This window comes from Procambarus clarkii, chromosome 24 (assembly GCF_040958095.1).
Source record: "Procambarus clarkii isolate CNS0578487 chromosome 24, FALCON_Pclarkii_2.0, whole genome shotgun sequence".
Classification (NCBI taxonomy): domain Eukaryota; kingdom Metazoa; phylum Arthropoda; class Malacostraca; order Decapoda; family Cambaridae; genus Procambarus; species Procambarus clarkii.
The window spans coordinates 35,648,672-35,660,737 of record NC_091173.1 but is presented as its reverse complement, the minus strand read 5'-3'; positions in this window follow the sequence as shown (position 1 = coordinate 35,660,737).

Here is a 12,066-nt window from a genome sequence, read left to right as displayed (position 1 = left end):
AGAACTCTACGGACATGTTTTACATGTTTTCAACTTACAAATATCGTCTATGTAAGCCATAGTTTTTCAGGTAAATTTAGAAAGTTATCTGTATAAGTCAGGGTTTTCAGGGGTTCGTACATCACACCCCCCTCCCTCCCCCCCTGACCTCTCAATCTCTCGCGTCACCTTTATTTACCTTACGCCCGGCCAGCCAGTCGCCTCTTATCATATCTTATCTTCACCATAATATCTGGACCGTCCCTCCTCTCTCTCTCCTTTCATTCAGTTCAACTATTTTCCAACATCGTATGTTTTCTCCTTTTCATTAAGCAAGTCAGTTTTACACAAATAAATCGTGTTAGTAAGCATGTTCTAGCTCACGTTCCCCCACCTTAGTCCCCTGTCGTATAATAAATACTATCATTCCAATCCCTCTAAAATTTAAAAATAATCATATTTCAAACGTAGTTCAATACAGTAATTTAGTTACCAAGCTCCAGCGCTTGTCCTCCGCCTTAGCTCTCTCTCGTATCTTCGTTAGTAACAGTCCAATTTCCCTGAAATTTTTACCCTCTGTATTTCAGGCTCCGTAAATAAGATCAAAACAGTTATCGAGCTCCAGCGCTTGTCCCCCACCTTATTTCGTTTTATACAAGATCGTTAGTAACAGTCCAATTTCCCTGAAATTTTTACCCTCTGTATTTCAGACACCGTAAATAAAATCAAGTCAGTTACTGAACTCCAGCTCTCGTCCCCGCCTTAGTTCTCTTTCATATCTTTGTGAATAATACATCAATTCTCCTGAAATTTTTACCCTCTGTATGTCAGACACCGTAAATAAAATCAAGTCAGTTATCGAGCTCCAGCTCTCGTCCCCGCCTTAGTTCTCTTTCATATCTTTGTAAATAATACATCAATTCCCCTGAAATTTTTACCCTCTGTATTTCAGACACCGTAAATAAAATCAAGTCAGTTATCGAGCTCCAGCTCTCGTCCCCGCCTTAGTTCTCCTTCGTATCTTTGTAAATAACCCATCAATTTCCCTAAAATTAAAAGCAGACATACTTCAAAGTTAGTAAATAAGATCAAGTCAGTTACTGAGCTCCAGCTCTCGTCCCCACCTTAGTTCTCTCTCGTATCTTTGTAAATAACCCATCAATTTTCCCCTGAAATTTTTACCCTCTGTATTTCAGACATAATAAATATGATGAAAACAATTATAAAACTCTAGCTGTTGTCCTCTGTCCGAGTTCACTCCTATAAATTCATTACTATCAGTCCAAATCCCCCTGAGATTTAAACACTCAACTACATTTTCAGACATAGTAAATAAAACCAGTTCAGTTATCAAGTTTCAACTCTTGTGCCCCAGCTTAGTTCATTTTGTACAAGTTCTTTATTTCCAACTATATCACATGAGATTTAAGATCACCTTATTCCTAACGTAGTAAAATTAATCAGGGCATTAACCAAGCTACATTTCCTCTGTCTTAGATCATCGAACATAATTATATCCGACCAAGTTCCTCTCCTGCCTATCTGTTTATCAGAATAATTACATTACCCTCCCCTCCCCAACGTATCCAAACCTTCAATAATCGTACTGTATTTGCATATTTTCTCTATATTCACTGTGTTCTTCGTATTCTCATCCGTGTTCACTCCATGTTCTTCAAATGTTCACAGTCCCATTCAGTTCATATTTTCACAAGTATCTCCATTTTTTCTGTAATCTTTCTCTTAGTCTCATTATGTTCTCTACAAAGTCTAGTCATATTTTCTATGTTTTCATGTTCATCACATGTTCTCTTTACAACTTTTATACTCAATATTCATGCTAACTTCCATATTTTTTTTGTGTTCTTTGTCAATATTCATGTTCCTCTACAAGTTCATGTTCCTCACAAGATCACTTCGTTTTTCACCTTCACTTACATGTTTTCTACATTCTTTGTCATATTCTCCATGTTCTTCACAAGTCCATTGTTCATTCTTTGTATTCCCTATTCTCCTTATCATGTCTTCATATTCTCTATAAGTTCATATTCCCTGCATGTTCATTGTATTCATCAACTTTTTCTTACATGTTTTCTGTGTTCACCGTATGTTCACTGTGTTCATTCCCCTACTTAACCTCAATTTTTTATGTTCTTTGTTTCTTTAAACCAATTTGTTTCTTCCATTCACTAACTAGTTCTTTGTCAAATAATATTATACTGCATTACAGTTTCCTCAACAATTTTAGTCACCCAGTTTTTATTTGCAAAACTATGTCAAAGTAATTCTCGTAGTCAACTTAATAGTTCTACCAACCATGTTCTTAAACAAATCTACACTTTATTCAGTTCCAAATTTACAAAGACAAACCTTTCTTGTAACTTCTTAACTAAAAATCTTTCGCCAATCAACTAAAACATAGTCACTTTCGTCATTTCTCAACTAAACTTATTATCCAGTCAACTAAAAATTGTCAAAGGAATCTTTCCAGCACTGTTCACAACTAAACATATTCCCCATTCATCAGAAATAACCTTGTTCTTCATGTTTCATTGTCATTTCATAACTAAAATTATCTATCAATCAACAGAAAAAGCCATGTTCATCATGTTTTGTCTTTTTGCTTAACTAAAATTATGTTTTGTCAAGTAAGAAAAAATAACCAAAGATATCTTTCATCGCTGTTCTTAACTGACATTATACTTTGGGGAGCACAAAATTAGTCTCCCTCGTCATGTTTTATCTTTTTCCTTAACTAAAGTATTCATCAGTCAACTAAAAAATAGTTACTTCTTCATGTTTCATTGTCATTTCATAACTGAAATATCACTTCTCTCATTTAAAATAGTCATGTGTAGCCTTCTTTCCAACACTGTTCTTAACTAAAGTAACCTTTCACTTCGCTAGAATAGTCATATTCATCGTTGTTCCTAACTAAAATTGTATGTCGTTAAGTAAGAAATATAGTCAAAGACACTCTTCAAGACATCAAGGACTTACTCAAAGACATCAAAGTTGCACTCAAAGACATCCTTTGAGACATCAAAGACATCCTTTAAGACTTCAATGGGACTCTTCGAGATATCAAAAGACTCTCAAACACTGAAAAATTTACTTGCATCCTCAAAGTTAATCTCAGAGGCACAAAAGTTATTCTGAGCTATCAAAGTTAATCTCAAACATCTCCGTTCATAAAAGTTATTCTCTAAGAGCTATCAAAAGTTATTCTCAGTCATCAAAAGTTATTCCAAGAGACGTCAAAGTTAATCCAACACATCATCTTTCATCAAAGATATTCTCTCTAAGCCATCAATGTTCTTCTCTAAGACATAAAAGTTATTCTCTGTCATCAAAAAGTTATTCTCTGAGCTAACAAAATACTACTCATGTTCTCAAAGACATTCTCCAATTCATCAATATTGTTTCAAAGACATCAAAGTTAATCTCAGAGTTATCCAAAGACTTTCTCAAAGTCATCTAAAGTTATTCTCTAAGACATCAAAGTTATTCTAAGAGTTATCAAAAGTTATTCTCAGTCATGTTATGTTATTCTCTAACTCACTTCCATTCATCAAAGACATTCTCTAAGCCCTCAAAGTTATTCCCAGAGTCATCAAAAGTTATTCTTCAAAACATAAAATTTGCTCTGTAAGATATCTTCGTTCATCAAACTTATTCTCAGAGATATCTAAAGTTATTCTCAGAACAATCAAAAGTTATTCTAAGACAACAAAGTCTTTCTCAGAGTCATCAAAGTTATTCTCAGAGTCACCTTTGTTATTCAAAGAAGCCTTCTGAGACATCCTCGTTCAACAAACACTGTCCTCAGAGCCATCAAAAAGTTAAATACAGTCGTCAAAGTTATTCTCTAAGTATCTTTTCGTTCATCAGAGAAGCTTTCTAAGACATCTTTGTTCATCCAAGTTGTTCTCTAAGACATCAATCTTGTTCTCTAAGACATCAAAGATGTTCTCTAAATCACAAAAGTTAATCTCTAAGTTACCTTCGTTCGTCAGAGAAACTTTCCAAAACATCTTTGTTCATCAAACTTGTTTTCAAAGTCATCAAAAGTTAATCTAAGACATCTTTTTTCATCAAAGTTATTTTCAGAGACATCTAAAGTTATTATGTAAGACATAAAAGTTATTCTCAGAGTCATCAAATGTTATTCTCGAAGTCATCAAAGATATTTTCAGAGACATCTAAAGTTAATTTCTATGTTATAAAGTTATTCTCAGAGACATCTAAAGTTAATCTTGGTCATCAAAGTTGTTCTCTAAACATCAAAGATGTTCTCAAAATCATAAAAGTTGTTCTCTAAGTTACCTTCGTTCGTCAGAGAAGCTTTCTAAGACATCTTCGTTCATCAATGTTGATCTCTAAGTCACCTTTGTTCATCAAAGAAACTCTCCTTCTTCCATCAAGTTATACTTTAAGACAACATTGTTGTTCTCTAAGACATCTTCAGGCATAAAATTTCTCCCCAAATGTAACTAGTTCAGCTTTTCATATCAAACTTACACTTCTGTTAAATATATTTTCTTAGACATTTTACCTTTTAAACTGTTCTCTGAACTACACTGTTCAAACCTACGTAATCTATCCTCTCCACCCAATGTTACTTAGTTAACGTAACGTTCCTAAACCTAACTTTACCTATCCTAACATAACTTACCTTACCTTACCTATCTTACCTAACCTAACCTAACTTTACCTATGTTACCTTACCTTACCTACCTTTCCTAACTTAACCTGCTTAACCTATCTTACCTATCTTACCTAACTTTACCTATCTTACCTAACTTAACTTTCATAACCTAACTTTACCTATCCTAACATAACTTACCTTACCTTCCCTATCTTACCTAACTTTACCTATCCTATCCTAACCTAACTTGTCTTACCTAACTTAATCTTACATTCCCAAACTGATGTATCCTAACTTATCTAGTCCAACCAGACATGCTCTAACTTACATAAGTATTCCTTCTTGTCTTTGTGTTTCGTCAATCATTGTCTCATATTCATTTACTCATTTCATTAGTTAATTTCTCAAATGGTCACTTATGCATTTCAAGTGCTATTTGTTAGAGATTGGATATTTAAGCATTTCAAAGAATGTTTGTTATATATGGACATTTACTCATTTCAAGGGATAATTTCTCAAATGGACGTTTTTGCATTTCAAGTGTTATTTGTTTAAGATTGGGTGTTTAACCATTTCAAAGGTTTTCTTATATATGGGAACTTACTCGTTTCAAGGGCTAATTTCTCAAATGGTCATTTTTGCAGATCAAGAGTTATTTGTTAAAGTTCATCAAGTTGCTCATAAGTTGTATTTATTATGTTTGTTATCTTATGTTCTTATTCCCCAACCCCTTAACCTAACCTCTTGTAATCTTAGTGTATTTAGTAGGTTCTATCTTATGTTCTTATTCCCCATCCCCTTAACCTAACCTCTTGTAATCTTAGTGTATTTAGTAGGTTCTATCTTATGTTCTTATTCCCCAACCCCTTAACCTAACCTCTTGTAATCTTAGTGTATTTAGTAGGTTCTATCTTATGTTCTTATTCCCCAACCCTTTAACCTAACCTTTCAGATGTAGTTTGTTGAATATATTATCCTTTTCCTAACCTTTCAGATGTAGTTTTGTTTCTCCTTTTTGTATATTTTTACCCAAACCCACCATCCCACTTAACCTTCTTTCCTTCTTTACTTTGTTTTCACATATAAGTTCATTCTTTATCATAGTAATAATAAAAATTACAATAGTAAAGAATCAGATCTACTAAGACTTGAAATTGAGAAACAAGAGCTCAAGGGAGTGAGAGCATGAAAGAAGAGCAAGGAGTAAGAGAGAGGGGGCGGAAGAAAATGGGACCAAAGAAGAGAGAATGAGAGAGAGTGTGGGCATGGGAGCACTAAGACTTGAATTGAGAAAAAGAAAAACTAAGTGAATGAGAATGAGGGTGTGAGAATGGGAGCAATAAGACTTGAATTTGAGAAACAAGAGAGTATTTTAGCAAATGAGGGAGAGAGAGGGGGAGGAAGAGAGAGAATAAGGGAGAGAGATAGAAAAGGAGGGTTAGAAGGAGTAGGAGAATCAAAGCAAAGAAGGAAAGATGGTTTCGGTAAAAATATACAAAAAGGAGAAACAAAACTACATCTGAAAGGTTAGGAAAAGGATAATATATTCAACAAATATGTCAAAAACACAATAAACTACATCTGAAAGGTTAGGTTATGGGGTTGGGGAATAAGAACATAAGATAGAACCTACTAATACACTAAGATTACAAGAGGTTAGGTTAAGGGGTTGGGGAATATGAACATAAGATAGAACCTACTAAATACACTAAGATTACAAGAGGTTAGGTTAAGGGGTTGGGGAATAAGAACATAAGATAGAACCTACTAAATACACTAAGATTACAAGAGGTTAGGTTAAGGGGTTGGGGAATAAGAACATATGATAGAACCTAGTAAATACAACTTATGGGCAACTTGATGAACTTTAACAAATAATCCTTGATCTGCAAAAATGACCATTTGAGAAATTAGCCCTTGAAACGAGTAAGTTCCCATATATAAGAAAACCTTTGAAATGGTTAAACACCCAATCTTAAACAAATAACACTTGAAATGCAAAAACGTCCATTTGAGAAATTATCCCTTGAAATGAGTAAATGTCCATATATAACAAACATTCTTTGAAATGCTTAAATATCCAATCTCTAACAAATAGCACTTGAAATGCATAAGTGACCATTTGAGAAATTAACTAATGAAATGAGTAAATGAATATGAGACAATGATTGACGAAACACAAAGACAAGAAGGAATACTTATGTAAGTTAGAGCATGTCTGGTTGGACTAGATAAGTTAGGATACATCAGTTTGGGAATGTAAGATTAAGTTAGGTAAGACAAGTTAGGTTAGGATAGGATAGGTAAAGTTAGGTAAGATAGGGAAGGTAAGGTAAGTTATGTTAGGATAGGTAAAGTTAGGTTATGAAAGTTAAGTTAGGTAAGATAGGTAAAGTTAGGTAAGATAGGTAAGATAGGTTAAGCAGGTTAAGTTAGGAAAGGTAGGTAAGGTAAGGTAACATAGGTAAAGTTAGGTTAGGTTAGGTAAGATAGGTAAGGTAAGGTAAGTTATGTTAGGATAGGTAAAGTTAGGTTTAGGAACGTTACGTTAACTAAGTAACATTGGGTGGAGAGGATAGGTTACGTAGGTTTGAACAGTGTAGTTCAGAGAACAGTTTAAAAGGTAAAATGTCTAAGAAAATATATTTAACAGAAGTGTAAGTTTGATATGAAAAGCTGAACTAGTTACATTTGGGGAGAAATTTTATGCCTGAAGATGTCTTAGAGAACAACAATGTTGTCTTAAAGTATAACTTGATGGAAGAAGGAGAGTTTCTTTGATGAACAAAGGTGACTTAGAGATCAACATTGATGAACGAAGATGTCTTAGAAAGCTTCTCTGACGAACGAAGGTAACTTAGAGAACAACTTTTATGATTTTGAGAACATCTTTGATGTTTAGAGAACAACTTTGATGACCAAGATTAACTTTAGATGTCTCTGAGAATAACTTTATAACATAGAAATTAACTTTAGATGTCTCTGAAAATATCTTTGATGACTTCGAGAATAACATTTGATGACTCTGAGAATAACTTTTATGTCTTACATAATAACTTTAGATGTCTCTGAAAATAACTTTGATGAAAAAAGATGTCTTAGATTAACTTTTGATGACTTTGAAAACAAGTTTGATGAACAAAGATGTTTTGGAAAGTTTCTCTGACGAACGAAGGTAACTTAGAGATTAACTTTTGTGATTTAGAGAACATCTTTGATGTCTTAGAGAACAAGATTGATGTCTTAGAGAACAACTTGGATGAACAAAGATGTCTTAGAAAGCTTCTCTGATGAACGAAAAGATACTTAGAGAATAACTTTGACGACTGTATTTAACTTTTTGATGGCTCTGAGGACAGTGTTTGTTGAACGAGGATGTCTCAGAAGGCTTCTTTGAATAACAAAGGTGACTCTGAGAATAACTTTGATGACTCTGAGAAAGACTTTGTTGTCTTAGAATAACTTTTGATTGTTCTGAGAATAACTTTAGATATCTCTGAGAATAAGTTTGATGAACGAAGATATCTTACAGAGCAAATTTTATGTTTTGAAGAATAACCTTTGATGACTCTGGGAATAACTTTGAGGGCTTAGAGAATGTCTTTGATGAATGGAAGTGAGTTAGAGAATAACATAACATGACTGAGAATAACTTTTGATAACTCTTAGAATAACTTTGATGTCTTAGAGAATAACTTTAGATGACTTTGAGAAAGTCTTTGGATAACTCTGAGATTAACTTTGATGTCTTTGAAACAACATTGATGAATTGGAGAATGTCTTTGAGAACATGAGTAGTATTTTGTTAGCTCAGAGAATAACTTTTTGATGACATAGAGAATAACTTTTATGTCTTAGAGAAGAACATTGATGGCTTAGAGAGAATATCTTTGATGAAAGATGATGTGTTGGATTAACTTTGACGTCTCTTGGAATAACTTTTGATGACTGAGAATAACTTTTGATAGCTCTTAGAGAATAACTTTTATGAACGGAGATGTTTGAGATTAACTTTGATAGCTCAGAATAACTTTTGTGCCTCTGAGATTAACTTTGAGGATGCAAGTAAATTTTTGAGTGTTTGAGAGTGTCTTTTGATATCTCGAAGAGTCCCATTGAAGTCTTAAAGGATGTCTTTGATGTCTCAAAGGATGTCTTTGAGTGCAACTTTGATGTCTTTGAGTAAGTCCTTGATGTCTTGAAGAGTGTCTTTGACTATATTTCTTACTTAACGACATACAATTTTAGTTAGGAACAACGATGAATATGACTATTCTAGCGAAGTGAAAGGTTACTTTAGTTAAGAACAGTGTTGGAAAGAAGGCTACACATGACTATTTTAAATGAGAGAAGTGATATTTCAGTTATGAAATGACAATGAAACATGAAGAAGTAACTATTTTTTAGTTGACTGATGAATACTTTAGTTAAGGAAAAAGATAAAACATGACGAGGGAGACTAATTTTGTGCTCCCCAAAGTATAATGTCAGTTAAGAACAGCGATGAAAGATATCTTTGGTTATTTTTTCTTACTTGACAAAACATAATTTTAGTTAAGCAAAAAGACAAAACATGATGAACATGGCTTTTTCTGTTGATTGATAGATAATTTTAGTTATGAAATGACAATGAAACATGAAGAACAAGGTTATTTCTGATGAATGGGGAATATGTTTAGTTGTGAACAGTGCTGGAAAGATTCCTTTGACAATTTTTAGTTGACTGGATAATAAGTTTAGTTGAGAAATGACGAAAGTGACTATGTTTTAGTTGATTGGCGAAAGATTTTTAGTTAAGAAGTTACAAGAAAGGTTTGTCTTTGTAAATTTGGAACTGAATAAAGTGCAGATTTGTTTAAGAACATGGTTGGTAGAACTATTAAGTTGACTACGAGAATTACTTTGACATAGTTTTGCAAATAAAAACTGGGTGACTAAAATTGTTGAGGAAACTGTAATGCAGTATAATATTATTTGACAAAGAACTAGTTAGTGAATGGAAGAAACAAATTGGTTTAAAGAAACAAAGAACATAAAAAATTGAGGTTAAGTAGGGGAATGAACACAGTGAACATACGGTGAACACAGAAAACATGTAAGAAAAAGTTGATGAATACAGTGAACATGCAGGGAATATGAACTTATAGAGAATATGAAGACATGATAAGGAGAATAGGGAATACAAAGAATGAACAATGGACTTGTGAAGAACATGGAGAATATGACAAAGAATGTAGAAAACATGTAAGTGAAGGTGAAAAACGAAGTGATCTTGTGAGGAACATGAACTTGTAGAGGAACATGAATATTGACAAAGAACACAAAAAAAATATGGAAGTTAGCATGAATATTGAGTATAAAAGTTGTAAAGAGAACATGTGATGAACATGAAAACATAGAAAATATGACTAGACTTTGTAGAGAACATAATGAGACTAAGAGAAAGATTACAGAAAAAATGGAGATACTTGTGAAAATATGAACTGAATGGGACTGTGAACATTTGAAGAACATGGAGTGAACACGGATGAGAATACGAAGAACACAGTGAATATAGAGAAAATATGCAAATACAGTACGATTATTGAAGGTTTGGATACGTTGGGGAGGGGAGGGTAATGTAATTATTCTGATAAACAGATAGGCAGGAGAGGAACTTGGTCGGATATAATTATGTTCGATGATCTAAGACAGAGGAAATGTAGCTTGGTTAATGCCCTGATTAATTTTACTACGTTAGGAATAAGGTGATCTTAAATCTCATGTGATATAGTTGGAAATAAAGAACTTGTACAAAATGAACTAAGCTGGGGCACAAGAGTTGAAACTTGATAACTGAACTGGTTTTATTTACTATGTCTGAAAATGTAGTTGAGTGTTTAAATCTCAGGGGGATTTGGACTGATAGTAATGAATTTATAGGAGTGAACTCGGACAGAGGACAACAGCTAGAGTTTTATAATTGTTTTCATCATATTTACTATGTCTGAAATACAGAGGGTAAAAATTTCAGGGGAAAATTGATGGGTTATTTACAAAGATACGAGAGAGAACTAAGGTGGGGACGAGAGCTGGAGCTCAGTAACTGACTTGATCTTATTTACTAACTTTGAAGTATGTCTGCTTTTAATTTTAGGGAAATTGATGGGTTATTTACAAAGATACGAAGGAGAACTAAGGCGGGGACGAGAGCTGGAGCTCGATAACTGACTTGATTTTATTTACGGTGTCTGAAATACAGAGGGTAAAAATTTCAGGGGAATTGAAGTATTATTTACAAAGATATGAAAGAGAACTAAGGCGGGGACGAGAGCTGGAGCTCGATAACTGACTTGATTTTATTTACGGTGTCTGAAATACAGAGGGTAAAAATTTCAGGGAAATTGGACTGTTACTAACGATCTTGTATAAAACGAAATAAGGTGGGGGACAAGCGCTGGAGCTCGATAACTGTTTTGATCTTATTTACGGAGCCTGAAATACAGAGGGTAAAAATTTCAGGGAAATTGGACTGTTACTAACGAAGATACGAGAGAGAGCTAAGGCGGAGGACAAGCGCTGGAGCTTGGTAACTAAATTACTGTATTGAACTACGTTTGAAATATGATTATTTTTAAATTTTAGAGGGATTGGAATGATAGTATTTATTATACGACAGGGGACTAAGGTGGGGGATCGTGAGCTAGAACATGCTTACTAACACGATTTATTTGTGTAAAACTGACTTGCTTAATGAAAAGGAGAAAACATACGATGTTGGAAAATAGTTGAACTGAATGAAAGGAGAGAGAGAGGAGGGACGGTCCAGATATTATGGTGAAGATAAGATATGATAAGAGGCGACTGGCTGGCCGGGCGTAAGGTAAATAAAGGTGACGCGAGAGATTGAGAGGTAAGGGGGGGAGGGAGGGGGGTGTGATGTACGAACCCCTGAAAACCCTGACTTATACAGATAACTTTCTAAATTTACCTGAAAAACTATGGCTTACATAGACGATATTTGTAAGTTGAAAACATGTAAAACATGTCCGTAGAGTTCTCCTGGAAATGCTGTGACACAAACACGATTTTTTCTAAAACTTTTCTTTAAGATTTTCCTACTTATTTTCATCATAAGAAATTTTTAACAAACTTCTAAGATCTCGGAAATTATTTTTCTCATAAGAATTCCTTACTTCCAAATCTGTGACTCCCCAAATTTGCCTGAAAACCCCTAAGATCCACAGGGGATTTTTCTCCCAGAAAAAAAAAATCGTCTGTGGCTCTTACTCCCTACTACTGATGGTTACAGTGATGAAGACAGTGTTTAGTGAAGATCGTTACAGTGATGAAGACAGTGTTTAGCGAAGATGGTTACAGTGATGAAGACAGTGTTTAGCGAAGATGGTTACAGTGATGAAGACAGTGTTTAGTGAAGATGGTTACAGTGATGAAGACAG